The 14907-nt window shown below is 37.6% G+C and overlaps 1 pseudogene; it reads left to right on the forward strand.

Moving 5' to 3' along the window:
- The first annotated feature begins 13757 nt into the window (after nucleotides 1-13757).
- Nucleotides 13758-14695, forward strand: LOC124967997 (olfactory receptor 7D4-like; annotated as a pseudogene).
- The last annotated feature ends 212 nt before the right edge of the window (nucleotides 14696-14907 follow it).

Below are 14907 nucleotides of genomic sequence, written 5' to 3' on the forward strand. Positions count from 1 at the left end.
TATGATTTCCAAATATATTCTCCTGTTCTGGAGACTGTGTCCTCACTCTGTTAGTTGACTCTTTTGCTCTGTGGAAATGTTCAGTGGCATGCAATCTCATGTTAATATTTTTGCTTCTGCTGTCAAAATATTTGCTTATATAAAATAATCATTGTCCAAATGCATCATGCAACTTTTTCCTATGAATCCTTTTAGTATTTTAAGCTCTTCTTATGTCTTTTATTCATTTCGATGTGTGGGTGAGTATGTGTGTGTGTGTGTTCATAGTGTGACATAAGGGTCTATTTTACCTCTTCTGAAGTGTAAATCCAATTTATCTAGCACAACTGACTGAAGATATGATCCTTTCCCACTGTGTGTTAATATCAAATTGTCAAAATCAATTAATCATATATTGAACTGTAAGCTTTTATACTTATTTTTGCATCTTTATACATTTCCATTTTTCTCTGTGTCTTCTTTTTATGCTTCTGCTATGCTTCATCTTTTATTTTATTTTATTTTGATTCATTGTACATAAATAGAGTATAACTTTTCATTTCTCTGGTTGCACACAATGTAGAGTCACACTGTGTAATTGTACATGTACATGGGGTAATGATGTTTGTCCCATTCTATTATCTTTCCTTTCCCCTGCCCTCTGCCCACCCTCATTTCCCTCTACACATTCCAAATTTCCTCCATTCTTCTCTTAACCCTTCCCCCCTTGTGTATCATCACCATTTATCAGAGAAAAAATTGTTTTTTGGTTTTGGGAGACTGGCTTATTTCACATAGCATGATATTCTCCAGCTCCATCCATTTACCTGCAAATGCCATAATTTTAGTCTTCTTTATGACTGACTAATATTCCATTGTATATATGTATATATATATATATATATATATATATATATATATATATAACAGTTTCTTTACCATTCATCTGTTGAAGTCATCTGAGTTGGTTCCACAATCTAGCTACTGTGAATTGAGCTGCTATAAACATTGATGTGGCTGCATCACTGTAGTACGTTGATTTTAAGTCCTTTGGATATAAACCAAGTAGTGGGACAACTGGGTCAAATGGTGGTTCCATTCCAAGTTTTCTGAGGAATCTCCATACTGCTTTTCATAATGTTTGAACCATTTTACAGTCCCACCAGCAATGTATGAGTGTACCTTTTTCCCACATCCTTGCCTATACTTAATACTGCCCGTATTCTTTATAATTGCCAATCTAATTGTAGTAAGATGAAATCTTAGGGTGGTTTTGATTTACACTTCTGTAATCACTAGATTTGTTGAACACTTTTTCAGACATTTGTTGATCACCTATATATCTTCTTCTGTGAAGTGTATGCTCAGTTCCTTAGCCCATTTATTAATTGGTTTCTTTGTATTTTTAGTGTAAAGTTTTTAAAGTTCTTAATAAATTTTGGAGATTAGTGCTCTATCTGAAGTGTGTGTGAAAAAAGTAGACCCAAATCTTCATCCTGTTGGCTTAGGACCAGATTTTCTTAACAAGACTCCTAGAGCACAAGAAATGAAAGCAAGTATCAATAAATGGGATGGATTCAAATTCAAAAGCTATTTCTCAGCAAATAAAACAATCAATAAAGTGAAAAGAGAGCAAGGGTGGGAGACAATCTTTTCCACATGCATTTCACATATAGCACTAATCTCCAAAAATTATAAAAAACTTAAAAATTTACACCAAAAATACAAAGAACCCAATCATTTTCTTATTGATGACTTTTGAGGCATAGATATTCTGATTTTGATAAAGCCCAACATATCTATTTTTGCTTTTTACTACTCATATGTTTGGTGTCAGATGCAAAAATCCATTGCAGAATTCAAGATAATGAATTCATTTCTCTGTTTTCTTCCAAGAACTTTATGTTTTTAACCATTACATTAAAACCATTGAACATTTTCGAGTTACTTTTTGTATGTTGTGCCTTCCAAAAGGGGTCCTCTACTCAATAAAGCAGTCTTTCAGAAGTGCAGGAGAGGTAAAGACTCTCTCAAAACAGGAGAAAAGGAGTTAGTCACCACCAGATGGCCTTCAAGAAATGCTAAAGAGAGTTGTTGCTCGGGGAAGCAAAATGTGAATGAGTTTGTAGAAAGCACGCTAATGAGTTAACCAAACACTCTGAAAGTGTATCAAACTCACCAGTAAAACATCTCAAATTCAGAATATTCTAATACTCCCCATAGGGCTATGTAAATAAATCATATTTACATATATTTTTACATATTTTTATATATTTACATATATTGTTAATATGAAGTTTAAAAAACTAAATTATTAATATACTGTTAACTATAATAATATGCTAACCAAATGAAAAATAAAAAGACAGCTTCCTTTTATGAATACATCAAAATGAACTCAATATTATTGATGATCATAGTGCAGTAATGAAAGACACAGGAGCAGGCAAGAGAAAGGAAAGGCGCTGGGGTTAAAATGGAACACACTGAGCTTTATGTATTTATCAATGTGTCCAAATGAACTCCACCATTATATATAACAATGACACCATAATAGAGAAGACACACAAATGGAAAATTGGTGTATAAAAATGTTCAGCATCGCTAATAATCAGACTAATGCAACAAAAACCACAGTGAGATATCACCTTACCCCAATTAGAGTGGCCACTATCATAAATACAAAAGGTAACTGGTGTTGACCAGCACCTGCTGAGCACTCTTGGCAGGAATGTAAGTTAGTGCAGCCACCACAGAACACAGTATGGAGGTGGGCCATGCCACCCAATCACCTGGAAGACCTCTTCTTGGACCACAAATCACCTAACGTGCTATCCCTCTTTGTTCTAAGGATGAATGGAAAAATTAAAGCAAGTTACCATACTTTATTAAAAAAATGAAAAATAGAATTACCATATGATCCAACAGCACCACCTCTGCATTTATATACCAATGATATTGAATCAGTATGTCAAGATACATGCCCAGTGCCTTTGTTAAGACATCATTACTCACAACATACAAGACATGAAATCAAGCCAACGTTCATCATCAGATGATCAGAAAGAAAATGTGATCAAAAACACTGGAAAGAAAGAAAGAAAGGAAACAGGAAATTCCACCACCTACTCCATCATGGAACTTGGAGGACTTCATGTTTAGAGGAAGAGCCAAGCATACAAACAGAAATGCTGCATGAGGTCACGCATGGGTGGAATCCAAATGTGTCTGACTCATAGGCACAGAATAAAGTGGTGGCTGTCAGAAGTCATAAGCTGGGGACCTTGGTAGCTTGGAGAAGGACATGAAATCTCAGGGAGGCAAGAGAAGTAATGCCATGAAATCTCTTGCAAAACTGATTAGTGTTGTTAATAATAGGAATTGTGAACCAGAAAAGGTGGAAAGAAAACATACAGAATGGGCAAGTATTGTCAAAATGCACACCAAAAAGGACCAAGTATCCAAAATATGTTCAAGTCAAACACAAAAATACGAGCTAGATATTTACAGAAGAGTGAAGGATTGAAAAGAATGCTTCTCCACAGAAGACCACAACTCTCCACAAGCATAAGCAGAGATGCTCCATCAGTCACAGAGAAAGGGACATCAGAAGCACAGGGACATGCCACTTCTCATCCACTGGGAGGCTGTGAGCATTTTTTTTTCATTATTGAAAAGACAGAACCTTTATAAATTTGCATCAGTGTTTGCTTTACAGAAGAAATTGTAATGACTTCATATAAAACAGTAATGTTTTAAAAATTATTTTAAAAATATGATCATTATGTTTAATTTCAATATTAGCTGTGATATAGAAATAATAGCATTCTTATTATTTTCTTATTAGTTATATAAAATATCAAGATACACCCTGACAGAATCACAAAAACCTGGAGCACAACCCGCTCCAATTCGTCCCCAACAATTCCCCTCCCAACTCCCCTTCACTGATACCTCTTCAATCCATTTGTAGTTAACTTTTTTTAAAAACTAGTATACTGTGGATACACCCAATTCCGGGGCTAACCATGCCACATCCATGCATGCACATACACAAGTTCAGTCGGAATAAGTCCACTGTTCTTCCCTTTCCCCAGTCCTTCTCGTCCTCCTTAATCAGCTTCATCTCCTCTACTGATCTTACCTCTGTTTTGATGAAATCTACTTCCCCATCCTGTATCTTTTTAAGAAAAAATATTATAGGCAAAATGTGATGTTATAATCTGAGGTATTGTGGTGAATGTAAAATATATCAGCCACTCTTAAAAACATTTTGGTGATTCCTCAAAAATATGACCCTGTAATTATCACATGATTCTGTATTCTCACTCATAGGAATATTCCCCAAAGGACTGAAAAATGCTTAAACAAATAAATGCACATGAAGACTGATAGCAGCATTATTTAAAATACCCAAAGAAGGACATTACACAAATGGACACCAATGGATGAATGGATGAACAACTTCTGTGTATTCATACAGTAGATATTACTCAGCCAAAAGAAGGAAGGAATTGGGTTAACTTTAAAAGTCAGAGTCAAAAAAAGAAAGGAGGGAATAAGGGAGCGAAAACAGAAAACAAGAAAGAAGGAAGAAAGAAAGAAAGAAAGAAAACATCAGGAGTCAAAATGGACATATCCACATCTGAGACTTCTCCTTGACTATCAATATGAACCCAATGATCAAACCTCTGTCAAAGTATATTCGAGCTGTTAGGTCGAAAATCCAAGCAATCTTATGAAAAGTAAGGACACTGCAAGGTTAAAATCAATCTTAATCTCACAGTCTCTCCTGCTCAAAAATAGAGTAAATTAGAGAAAATATCTCAAAAAAATGTTTTAAAGAATAAACAAAGTTACATGTCTAAAAGCAATAAGCATGGTTTTGATATGGTAAGCAATTTGCCTTGATTGTATTCTTTTCATTCCATTATCACCAAGGAAAATATGAAAACAATCAAGTTAAGGTGAAGAATATTAACATTTAAAAGGATAATTTTTAGTTTTAATTTATTTTAAATGGACACTCAATTGTATATCTGAATGGGCTAAATGTGATGGATGTTTTGATAAAGGACACATTGCAGGAACAGTAAATCAGGGTTATTAGCATAGACAGCACCTCAAATATCCATTATTTCTTGTGGTTAGAAAACTGAAATTCATTAAGAGGATAATTTTTGAGGCAACCATGTCAGCCTTGATATGTTAGGTGCTTTAAACATCAAGTTAGCACTGGGAGCAGAGGCACACACTTGTAATTCCAGCTACACTAGTGGCTGAAGTAGGCCGATTGTAAGTTTGAGGAGAGCTACAGCTTACCAAGATGCTGCCTCAAAATGAAAAATGAAAAGGGTTGATAATGTAGCTCATGGTAAAGCACCATGGGTTCAATCCCTAATAATCAAAAAAAAAAAAGGAAAGAAATTAAAATTATAAGGAATACTTATAAGAAAACTGATGAAAATATGGAACTTTAAGGACCATGCATACAGAGGAAATAATGTAAAAGGGAGTTTTTGAAGAGAAACAAGTAAAATATCACATACACAAAAGTCTTTTCAACTTTTGGGGATGGGAAAAAGCAGTATGTGTTTTAGGGAGGACACTGAAATTCACATCATTTGACATAGGGGCACGCAACATCACTTTAGTGCTGAGGATCCAAGTTCTGAGGTCAGTGATCCATCAAGGACAAGAAACTGCTCTTCTGAGGAGTCTCCCCAGGGCCTCCTTCACATCCTTGTTCCTCAGGCTGTAGATGAAGGGGTCAGCATGGGGGTTACCACAGTGTACATCACTGAGGAAATGGAGCTACTCTGGGAAGAATGGGTCACAGAAGAACTGAGATAAACACCAAGTCCTGTTCCATAGAACAAGGAGACCACACAGAGGTGGGAGCCACAGGTGGAAAATGCCTTATACTTTCTCTCAATGGAGGACATCCTCACTAAGGTGGAGACAACCTGAGAGTAAGAGAAGAGGATCCCTGTCATAGGAATCACACAAAGCAGGGCATTTGCCACATAAGTGAAGTTGTTATTGATAAAGGCAACAAGGCCAGCCAACTTGAGAAGCTGAGCCAGTTCACAGAAGAAATGAGGAATTTCAGTGCCTATGGAGAAGGACAGTTAATTCAGTAGCAGAATATGAATCAGGGAGATCCAGAACATGAGGAGCCAAGACATCAGAACCAGGAGGACACAGAGCCAGGGATTCATGATGACTGTGTAGATCAAGGGGTGACAGATGGCCACAAAGTGGTCAAAGGACATCACAGTAGGAAATTATATACTCCAAGAAAAATAATAAAAATACACTTGAGAGAGGCATTCTGTGTAGGAGATGCCATTGCTCTGTGAATGGATGTTCATCAGCATTTTGGGGATGGTGGTAGAAGTGATACAGATGTCTACAAAGGACAGGTTGGAGAGGAAGAAGTACATGGAAGTGTGGAGGTGGGAGTCAGAGCTGACCACCAGGAGGATGAGCAGGTTCCCAAGCACTGTGACCAGGTACATGGACAAGAACAGTCCAAAAAGAATGGGTTGTAGATCCAGATCCTTTGAGAGTCCCAGGAGGAGGAATTGTGATATGGCTGTGTGGTTCTCTGCTCCCATGTACCTAGTGTACCTTGTGGGTAAAAGGTGGAGGGAAGTAACATTCAAGGTCAGCCAAGGGGCAACTGAGGTAGCTACCACTTTACAGTATGACTCTTGGGTGAACACCCACACTGCTCATTCTCTAAGTCCCACCATACCTATTGAACATGGACTTTCAGGTCCACTTTTATTCCATGACTTGACATTTTATAGGAATGTGCATTAGTTCCTAGAGGATTGTTTATCATCTTTTAAAAAATATAAATGTCTTTACTTCCTTGATTTTTGAATTTTAAATTGTCTGTATATATGGTAGAATTTCAATAAGTCATAGATGTGACTTATATAATTATTACTTATTATTATTAAAATCTTCCTATAAAATCTAAGATAAATAATTTGGATATGTGTCTTCTCACAAGATACAGAAGAGTTGTGATTTAGATATTGGCTTCTTGAATCCAGCAACCTGGAATGGAGTTTTGGTCTACCTGCTTATAATGTGTGTGACCTTGAGAAAGTTATTTAAACTCCCTTAGCTGAAATTACCTCACCTCCCCACCAGGGATTGTGAAAGACCCTAAGACCCCCTGTCCAAGGAAGAACTCACGTAATCACTGGCTGCAAAAGCAAGAGGCAGTTTATTGTTATGTTACACAGGCGCCTGCGGGTGCTCAGCGAAACCTCAGCCAGAGCTTCAGTGAACTGGCACACCGGGCTTTGGGGTACAGGTTTTTTATAGGGTAAAGGGGCAGGTTTCGTGCGTGGTAGGCAACAGGTTTCTTATTGGTTATTTTGAATCCAGCATTTAGACATCCTTGGAAAAGCCATGAATTTACTTTAACTGGAGAGGGGGATGATAGATAGAGACACAGACAGAGACACAGGCTTCCCCAAATTGCCCGCAGCCTCGCACTTCCGCACCTGCATAAACACAGGTTTTTCCCTAATTGCCTGCAGCACGGGTCGTAAAAATGGTAAAGAATGTATAAACACAGACTTCTCTCATCTTATCTGTGAAGTCCCCTATTTACTCTGTCCTTGGTCAGGAATCTGGTATCAGAAGTTTTACAGGACAGTTTTATAGTTCCTGCTTATCAGCTCCTGTTAGTTCAGACATGCTCTGACTTTCCCAATTATCCTGCCCCTTTCTTAGCTAAATCTTCAGATAAATTCCTTTAACATGCCCCGTTAATGATTTTTCTTTTTCTCTTAAAATAGGCCTGAGCTGATGGGGCAGGGGTCTTTTCAATTGAAAATGTTCACTGTATAGTTGAAGAGGGAATTTCAGTGAGATGAGGATTGTAACTTTTCTGCTACAGTTTTCAGGGCATACAAAAGGCATGTCATAAATGTGAGCTTTCACTTTGTACATCACAATAAGTGTGTCTGCATGGCTGTCATCTATCAATAAATATCCTTCTTAACCTGTGCCAGCCCACAAGGCCAGAGTTATGATCACTACAAATACAACATGTTTCTCACCTCTTTTGAGCTCCACAGAGCATTTCTAGTTAATGAAGATACTCTGTCTCCTTCCTTCAGACAATGATGCCTGCATGGTGCATTCTTCCAAGAAGAGGAAAAACATGGGGACTGCACAGATAAGTGGAGAAAACAAAGGCACATACATTAAAATACTTGCAAGAAAATGTGACTGTGTGTGCTCCTGTGTGTACATGGTGGAGTGGTATGTACTGTGTTAAAAGCTTAGTTAAATGGCAGAATATAGTTGATGACCTAGATTTCAATTATTCAGGGTTTCTCTATCCCAAACCATCTAGAATATTCAGGATATATATAAGTGTTAATAACTTTCACCTTTTCCATAATAAAAATATGGTCAGCAGAATGGGAGTAAATAAAAACAGCACTGAGAACCAATTTATGATGGAAAGTGAATAGAAGAGTCTTCTTTGAAATAGAAATGTGTGGGCTCAGAGAGGAAGTATATTTTAAGGAGCTGGTAGTATGAGAAAGGCAACTGAACTGAGTGTTGAACATCAGAAATACCTATGTAATTTGCAGGAGAATGGATATATAGGAGAGCATTGTGTTAAAAAATCCAAAGGTCATGTGTTTTCTCTCATATGTGGAAACCAGAAAGAAAAGTTTGGAAAAGATCTCATAGAAACAGAAATGAGAACACTAGGGTATATAAAGGGGGTGAGAGGGATGGAGGAGCTGAGGGAAATGGAGGAATAGAACTTATCAAATTATGTTTTGTGCATGTGTGGAAATGTAACAATGAATCCTAGTATTATGTATAATTTTCTTCACCTATAAAAATTTTTAAAAATGTAATTACAATATGGTTAGATGCCATTTGGGGACATTAAGGTGAGATGATTCCTGCAAGAATATAGAACTAATAAGAGCTATATGTAAGTCAAAATTGCCATTAAATTAGTTAGGGTATATAACAGAAAAAGAAAGTGTGGAACAAAATTTACAATATCTCATGTGTAAAGATTTTGAAGTGCACTTGTTGAATAAACAATTGCATGTAGGAAATGTGACAGGAGCCAACAGCTTATATGAAGAGTGGGGAAGAGTTGGAGAATCTCCAGGAAACAACTCTTATTAGAGAGAAGCTCTACATTCCAAAGGCTGAAAGAAGGAATCAGAACAAGAGCAGGGAAATGCAGGTCTGGGTGGGCACTGAGTTTCTTAAAGGGACAGGGATCCCCCCTTCACAGACTGAAGAAATAAGTGAACTTCCCATACACAATAAGTACATACAATTTTATCTGACAATTTGAATAATGTGAATACCAAATGATCCTTAAAGTCCCTACATAATCTTCTAAGGAGGTAGAGCACAGAAATACTGCTCCTGGGATTGGTTCCTTGTAGAAATTAACATTGTTTAGAGTAAGCCTTGTGACTCTGAAATCAAACCAAATGCTTTTTCCTCAAAGGAAATAAACTGGTGTCACTCCATGTTACCTCCCTAGACACAAAATTGACTGAACAATTTCCACTCTGCCTACCTCTTTGTACCTCAAGGGAGTTGCATTTTTTGGAGGACAGAAAGACAACACAGTGATTAATGAGGAGCTCTGAGAATTGAAACTTTGAGGTGCCAGAAACTATAAATGTGCCACATTGTCCCTCAAATGTTAATTCTGTGACCTCAGCCCTCATACAAACCCATGTGGGCTTCCTGGGGACAGATCATGGAGAAAGCCTCAGTGATAGTCATCGAGGGAGTCACTGTGTCCCCCTGAGTCTTGTGGAATCTGAAGGAAAACAGGAGAGAACATGGGTACTGGGATTTGCCTCTAGAAAATGACACTGGGGAGCCTCCTATTTATGTTGTCAATGCAGTGAGTTCCTGTACTTTGGAAGAACTTTAATTTCCATTGTCTCTTCCAGCTATTCTGTTTCCTTTTCTTACTCTTTGGATTACAGACCCTCTTTCCAATGAGAATTATATTCTGGTGAGTCCCAAACTTGTCACCATGCTTTCCTATGAATTCCAGGCTCTTGTGAGACTTCCTGCATCTAATTCTTTATTGGATGGTTTCTCAATGAGGACCTATTATGCAAAAGGTTTTGTGTGCTTTGTTCAAAATTGGTTGAAATTTTCTATTGTATTTTGCAAATATTTTTTACTGACAGATTTGACCTACTGAAAACTTTTGTTAGTTTATATTATTGTATTTATCATTTCACATCAGGGTCACAACATCTACCAGTAAAGTCATTATTTAGGATGTTTTATAATCAGTCCAATTCCTCTTTTCATGTGTCAATCCCTCTAAATGCTCAGAAAATATGAAATGATTTAAGTTGGAGGGGACTGCCTAGAAACATTCATGAATTTAACACAAATACACTCTAGTGTTTTAATATAAGAACACCTGTTGATTGTGGTTTGAGAACAATCACTCTGTACTGTTAGGAAAATGTATTTGGTGTCTTTGTTGACCAGTAGCCCCATCCCTGGAAGCTAATCCCATAAATGGCTGTTGTATAGTCTCAAATTCATCTTTTCTATTTTGATCATGAATTCAATTTATATTCACCTATTTTCATCATGATTTATGTCAACAAACATCCTTAGGTTAAGAAAGCTTATATTCTTAGAATTGGTATTACCTTATCATCATGTGTTATTTTTTAATAGATTGAAGCACATTTTATTTAACTCTTTTTAAGCAGTAGAATCACGTTTACATCTTTATTTCCATTTAATGATACACTAAGTACATGCATATATTTTAATGTTTTTATTAGTGCACTGCAGTTTTATATGATAGTAGGGTTCATTTTGACCTAATCATGCATGGAATGTAATTCGCTCCATTTCAATCCCCTCCTTCTCCTGCTGTCCCTTTCCTCTACTCTCCTGATCTTCTAATCTGACCATGGGCCTCATACACTCCATCCCTCCTAGCTGATCCTCTGCTCTCGATCACTCTGGTTGGTCCTGTTCTAATCCCATCCTTTAACAAACTCACAACCACACTTTCTGGTTCTTTCAGCCTGGGTTATTTCCTGACCCTTACCTCCGCTGATTAGCAACGACCCATCCTTCTCTCAGGCTGGCATTACAACTTCAGAGAAGACCCTCCTACCCATCTTCACAGACCAAATTGGTCCTCAACAAGGATTTTCTGTCTTGAACTAATTGACAACCTTTAGGCCTTCAAATACTGACACTTTTATTTTTTATCCTACAGAATGTAAAAAATATATATATATATTTTAAAATCTTTAATTTGCATTTTAATGTTTATAAGAAAATTCTAATTCCTGAATAGTTTAAATCAATTTCTTCAAACATATTTTTGCCACCACCTGCTGATTTTACACACTACCCACCCACTCCAGACCACAGACACAGACTCCCTTCTGTGTCATCTTTATGGTTTTAACTGAAGTGTGCTTTTTCTTCCTCTTATCTATGCAGTCCACAATGTCTTTCCTCTTCTTGGAAGAACTCACCAAAAGGTATTCTACGGAAGAAGGAAACATAAAGGTCTTCATTATTTAGAAGTGCCGTATGGCAGTTAAAAGAGGTAATAAGCCTGCTGTGTTTATAATGATCAGATTCCATCCATATTAACTGTCACAGTTGAGGGGATGTTGATCAGTGCAAGAGAGTAAAGATTCACTGAGACTTTAGGAAGAGAAGTTCACATTTATGAAATGCCCATAGTAACACAGGAACCACAGAACAATTGCATCATCTCATCTGTCTGACTCAAAAACCCAATTTTTATATCATAACTCTAGACTGTCCTTGGGAGAGATGGACATCCAAAATAATTATAATAAACAGTATTAGAGTGACAATGATTATAATAAGAGATATTATTTATTGAGACTGCTTCTTTGAACACAGACATTTTAAAATCTTACAACATGAACATAATAACCACATTTTTGAAAGGAAATATTCACCATATTACGAATTAACTGTTACATCACTATGAAGTGTCAGGGTGGTTTGTGTAAAACATCGATGTTTAATCACCAATGTAGAGAAGCATGGAGATTATCAAGGAAAAGACAGGAAATTTCAACTAATTTGGAAAGGTCAAATCAAATAAAAAATTAGTTTATGCCCATAATTTCAAATGGCACAATTACAGTAAAAGTGTTTACAACATGCAAAGAGAAGAAATTTCTGCTACATGAAAGGAAGTGTAAACAATCACACACATTTAAAAGAAAAAGAGGGGGAGGGGAAATTTGCTGGGTCCAGCCCTAGCAGGAGTCCATTGGTTCCACACTGGTAAACAGGGCACGGGAGACAGCGTCGGCAATGGGTGGAGAATGAAAGACACAGACTCTAGTTCTGGTGCAATCAATCCCACTTTATTCTGGGGAAGGCTGTGTTTATATACATTTTTCTTCAGGCTATAATGGCAGCCTTGTGGTTAATATTAAAGAAGTTTCCAAAGCATAGGCAGAAATTGTTTTTAACAAGGTACAGAAAAATTATGATAAAACAGTAACCTTACAGATCATCCTTACCTAATCACAATTGTTTTAAGAATATCTAACTACATAGATGAGCTAATACAATGTTTATTTCCTTAATATCTAAACTATATGTGATCTAAGACTATTCTTATTATTCTCGGTGTTAAAGTGATAGACAAGTAATCTCATGTGACCATCTCTACTAGGTCCATCTGGTTAATATCTAAATTGCTGAGTTAAGGGTTACAGGAGGGCAGCAGTCCCAATGGTTATTGTGTGCCAACGTTTATTATAGGGGTTTATTATTCTTTGTTGGAAGGAAGGAATGTTTTGGAACCTTCTTCTCTTACCTCACACATAAACAAAACCATGGTTAAAACTTAACTAGTCTGTTGGAAACAAAGGCAGGTTTATAACTATCTTCTCCAGAGGCTTTCAGGGACTCATTGCATGGTTGCAAAATTATTTTTAATTTTGGTAGTGGTAAAGACCCATTGTTTTTCAAATTGTAGGTAATATTTTCTGGAATTTTTGTTGTATTCTGCTCATCCCCTTAAGCAATTCATTCAGACTTAAATGAGTAATATATTATCAGAAAAACACAGCAGAAAGAACACCATGCTTCGGAGCAAAACATCTGGCAATTCCTTTTAGGATGAGCCTTTGCAGTTATCCTCCAGAGGATCTTTGTCAAGCACTGGATGGAATTCCAGACACCCCTGCAGAAATTCTATGAAAATAGAAGGGAGATCAGTGGAGCAGATGAGTGGGAGGAGGGACAGGGAAGGAGAAGAAATGTACAATGAAATTGACCAAATTATTCTCTCCACATATACAAATGTGCTACAGGGAATTTCCCTGCCTTGTATGCCTATAAAGCATTAATTAAAAATTTTAAAATATATGTAAATCAATAGAAGGAAGACCAAGAGAGTAGAGGAATAGCAATGGGGTTGGAGAGATTGGGAGGTGTAGGGGAAGTACTGCGGACTGAAGTGGAAAAAATTATAATCCATCCTTGTATGATTATCTCAAATTGCATCCCAAAATTTTCTGTAACTAAAAATACATAAAGGGACATGGCTTGCCCCTTGGCTGAGTGAACCACTGTTATACTGAGAATTCACTAAAGGGGCTTCCTTCCAAAGAGTGTGATGGTTAAGTGGTAACTAGCCAAGGTGCCAGTTGGCTAGGCAGCCACCTTGCTTTTACACCTCTTCCAGCAGATACACCAGCTACATGGAAGTGGAGAACCACACAGTTCTATCCCAATTCCTCCTAGTGGGCCTGTTGGAGGACCCAGAACTGCAGCCCATCCTCTTTGGACTGTTCCTGTCCATGTACCTGGTCACAGTGCTTGGGAACCTGCTCATCATCCTGGCTGTCAGCTCTGATTCCCATCTCCACACCCCCATGTACTTCTTTCTCTCCAACCTGTCCTTGATTGACATCTGCTTCACATCTACCATAATCCCAAAGATGCTGGTGAACATTCATGCACATAGCAAAGAGAGTTCCTACTTAGAATGCCTCACTCAAGTATATTTCTTCATGATTTTTGTTGGAATGGATGATATGCTACTGACCATCATGGCATATAACCAGTTTGTGTCCATCTACTACCTCTAAAATACACAGTCATCATGAATCCCCGGCACTGTGTCCTCCTGGTTTTGATGTGTTGGCTCATCATGTTATGTTTCTCCCTGATTCATATTCTACTGGTGAAGCAACTGACCTTCTCCATTGGCACTGAAATTCCTCATTTCTTCTGTGAGGTGGTTCAACTTTTCAAGGTGGCCAGCTCTGATGCCCTCATCGGCATCATTGTTATGTATGTTTCAACTGCCCTGGTGATTGTGTTTCCTGTCACTGGGATCCTCTACTCCTACTCTCAGATTGTCTCCACCTTAATGAGGATGTCCTCCTCTCTGAGAAAGTATAAAGCATTTTCCACCTGTGGTTCCAACCTCTGTGTGTTCTCCTTGTTCTATAGAACAGGACTTGGGGTTTACCTCAGTTCTGCTATGGTCCATTCTCCACAGGGAAGCACAATTGCTTCAGTGATGTACACTGTGATCACCCCCGTGCTGAACCCCTTCATCTACAGCCTGAGGAACAAGGATGTGAAGGGGGCCCTTGGGAGACTCCTCAGCAGAGCAGCCTCTTGTTCTTGAAGGATAGTGTGTACCCTTAAGGTGAATGTGAATATCAATATCCTGGCTCTTTTTCTCCACTAATTGACATGCTTAATTACCTATATCCTCAAAGTACCTGTGATTTTTCTTCCACATATTTTTGTATTTTTTTTCTTCTCAAAAACTGCCTCTGTAGTTCCTTTTGAACATTTCTTCCCTATATGTGGTCCTTAAAGTTTCAAGTTTGGAAT

The sequence above is a fragment of the Sciurus carolinensis genome, chromosome 17, assembly GCF_902686445.1.
Source record: "Sciurus carolinensis chromosome 17, mSciCar1.2, whole genome shotgun sequence".
Taxonomy (NCBI): Eukaryota; Metazoa; Chordata; class Mammalia; order Rodentia; family Sciuridae; genus Sciurus; species Sciurus carolinensis.